Source organism: Lolium rigidum, chromosome 4, assembly GCF_022539505.1.
Source record: "Lolium rigidum isolate FL_2022 chromosome 4, APGP_CSIRO_Lrig_0.1, whole genome shotgun sequence".
Taxonomy (NCBI): domain Eukaryota; kingdom Viridiplantae; phylum Streptophyta; class Magnoliopsida; order Poales; family Poaceae; genus Lolium; species Lolium rigidum.
In genome coordinates, this window is record NC_061511.1 from 217,494,667 (window position 1) to 217,498,650 (window position 3,984).

Genomic DNA, 3,984 nt, shown 5'->3' on the forward strand with positions numbered 1-3,984 from the left:
TACTCTAGACCAAGTGAATCATAAATCAAAAGTACTTTGAAATAAATAAGCAAAAGTAAAAGTAAGTAAAAACATGGGATAGGTAATACATAAAAGTAAAGTGTGATGGTGCCTTTGCTCTTGTAGAGCTAAGCACTTGTGTTTAGCAAGGGTTAGCTTGCCTTGAGCTGAGTAGTTATCGAAGTTCTCTTCTTCTTCCTGAGAGTAGGCCTCCTCCTCTTGGTATTCCTCGTTACTAGCGTCTATATACGAATACGAGGTATAAATACTAAACCAAGCTCACATACCAAACTAGAAACACTCAAAAGAGTTCACACACTAATCCTATCATCAATCAAACATGGCATGGTGGATTATTGGATTAGTCTTTATTTAAAAGAAGAATAATTTCCTCTCATTATTCCTATTTCTTAAATTTGGTATGTAGATCCTTAGAGGAATTCATTTCTTCTCCTTACCTCATATTAAGATTTAATCTCTTCATATAATAATCAGGTATGAAATATAGGTTGACCCAAAGTCAACATTTCATATCTATTATATGTGAGTATAATTTAATTGATGTGCTACACTTCACATAGTCTTAAAACTTAACATTTAAATGAATTAAAATCTCTAAGTAATAATTATCAGAGGTTCATTAGCCTAAGTCATTCCCTCTGGTTGTATTACTTAGGATCAAGATTTAAATGAGAGGTAGTTCTCATATTAGTTATTGAATTTGAATTCAAGTTTAATTGCTCTAGAATTGACTACATAGCCATTTTATTTGATCTAGTCCATGATCATGCAAATAACATGTAATGTCCCAGGTTTAGAGACGATCGAGGGGTAGACTTTAGAAAGGGATGTGCATTGCATAGTAAATTCTGGGGAAATTTCGCGCTTTTAAACAAAAGCCGCATCGAAGGGGGACAAGTTTCTCTCTCGACAACTTACGGGGTTAGGGTTTCAGAGTGCGACAAACTTGCATCTCACTTCACTACTTTAAGGTTTTGAGAAGAGAGGGGAGAGTTTGCATTATTGAATTCTAAATGAAGTGTCATGGTTAAATTCAAACCAATGATGAATTTGAATTTCAAATTCAAACATTAAATAATTACCCTAAATAATTCAATTGTGAGGAAATTCATTAAGTAAATAATCAATAATAAACAAAATGAACAATTATAATAAAGTAAAGCTCATTAGGGAAAACTTTGAGCTTTATTGATCATCACACAATTTACATTGTCATTACAATATTCATAAGAGAAAATAAATGAATTACAACACATTACAAGAATTGGTGAAATTGAAAAAAATAAAAGAGAATAAAAAGAAAAGTACAAGTAATGACCCTAGTCTAAATACTACAAGATCATCTTCACTTGATCTTGGATTTGATGAACTCCATGTCCATTTTTGATCAATTGTTGATTCCTCGCACAAATCAAAGCAAAACCAGAATTAAGCCAAGTGGCAAAGCCACTTGGCGGGTTAACAAATAAAGGAAATGAAGGGGATATGATCAAGGCTGCCGAGCTGATCCATGCCACGGCCAAGTTCCGGGTCCAAGTGCACGGCACATGCCTATACACACACACGGCACTGCTCACGGGGCTGTGTGCATGCAGACACACACACACGGTGAGTCACCAAAGTGACAAGCAAGAGGCTGTCGACCCGGGGAGAGCAAGGGAGCATCACATATAAGCTTTTCGAAGCAAACCCTAGCTCATTCATCGGCGGGCAACTTGGTAAGTCATCGAGAGAACAAGAACACTTAGAACAGGAAGAACACATAGCCATAACTCTCATCCAGGGAACAGCTCAAGCAAGGAAGCTGTTTCTCTGTTGAGAAGCAAACCATGGAGTAGATCAAGCACAAGATCACCGGGAGCGAGGCAAGAGTAAACCAACCACAAGATCATCACAGAAGCAAAACCTCTACACCAACACTCATTTTCTAGGAGATCTGGAGTGAGGTATACACAAAAGAACTCTGAGCAAACACATGCTTTGCTCATCAATAAGCATACACATGCATCACATAATCAACTAAGGGTAGGAAACCCTGGATGTATCATCACTTGGTTGCAAAACCATTTGGTGCCGATAAATAAAGCAAAGGCTAGAAGGAAAATAACCAAGGGAACATTGGTTGTGTCAACAGCAGTGACACAACCAGAGAAATCCATCATGGATTTGATCCTAATTAGCCATTCCAACTCACCTAGCACTACATGGTTTGCTAACCATCAGACAGATAGGCACTTGTGCCTATTCTAGTTTGTCAACAGCAAAGAACACTGGAAATCCAACAAGGATTGCCAGAGATGTATCCACCAAGCCACAACAAGCCACGTGAGAGGGGGAGCTACCCATGGCAAGCATCAAAAGAGCACGCAGTGGCCACCTTCAACCCATAACCAAAACCTTAAGCCACCACATCATCACCAGATAGAGGTTCGCAGAGGGCTAGGGTACCAACCAAATGGTTGTCATCCAACTAGCCCTAGCTAATTCAAGTAATATGATCATCACTCGCAGCGTAGTTCACATCATTTATCCATTTAATAAAGCAAGCTAATACGGATAAATGAACTACACAAGTAATCAAAGCACTGTAGCTTCTGCGCATGATCCAATGGATCATTGCAAAGCATCGAATGATGCTTGAGCAAGCACCATCACACATCGAAGCAAGCTTGTGTGATGAACACACATCACACAGAGGGCAACAGTGAGGCACAGACAGAAAACAACATATCTCACAAGCAACTCATGATCATATGATCATCTGAGCTTGCTAGCACTGGTTACAAATGGCCATAGCCAAGCATATTATCAGGAATTAGCCAGCTACCCGAAGAAATCCAACCAAGTCCCTAACCGAATAATTAGATAACTGAATTAATGACTTTATAATTGTATCCTTAAGCACATCAAAGGCTTGATGAACCACCGGATCATAATACACAAGCAAGGCACATATCAAAGCATCACTCTGAATCACACTCGATAAGCCAACGGAATGCTCAAATGAGCATAATCATGTATCTCGCACACAATGAACTAACCCAGAGTGCCGACACTTGCAAATTTGCAAGGATTACACACCACAATCAAGTCGTGGGCAAGTAATTGAATACACCCGATGAACTAGCGATAGTAGTATCAAGCAACGAGGCACGGGGACGAGTTTCAAGCAAGAAATACAAGCTCAAGCAAGCACCTAGCATAGGAAATGTTGCACGAAGCCATAGGGTAGCAAGGCAAAAGAGATATGCATAGCATCGGCACACATAACGGCCCCGGCCATTAAGAGCAGCAGCTAGCCAGAAGGGCAACCATAGCACGCGCCTTACCTGACAAGCGATGAAACATGGCACGACATCTCCACGGGGAGAGCGGGCCCGGCCACCCGAGCGAGCACAAAGAAGGAAGAAGAAGGAGGAGAAATGGTGGCATGTGCACCGGCGGAGCACCACGGCGTGCCATGGCGGCACGGCGGCACGGAGTCACCCGCTGCGGCTAGCCAAACGCGGCTTGGCACAGCGTCCCGGCGAGCACAAGCGCCCGGCACACGCCACGGCAACACCATGGCGGCGTCACGACACTGATGCGCCGGTGAGCAACACATCACCCGTCGCCGGGCGGAGCACGGCAGGGCGAGCGAAGAAGAGGGCCGAGGTTGGTCGAGCCGGTGGATGCGATGCGCCGTCGTGTAGCGGTCAGTCCGTCGCATCTCATCGCCGGAGATAGGCGGAGGCAGCCGAGAGAATCCGAGCGAAGCGCGCGACACGGCACCGCCGGGCGGAGAGAAGTTAGGGTTTTTACGCGAGGAGAGAGGAGAGGGACGAATGGGCAAGCCAGGAGCCCAAAGGGTGGCTCGGGTTCAGGCCTAACCCATTGGGCCACGACGGGTGGGGCCCAAAGGGTATTTCGATCTTTTCACAAATCAATAAATACATGAAACTTTGAAATTCAATAGAAAATTGA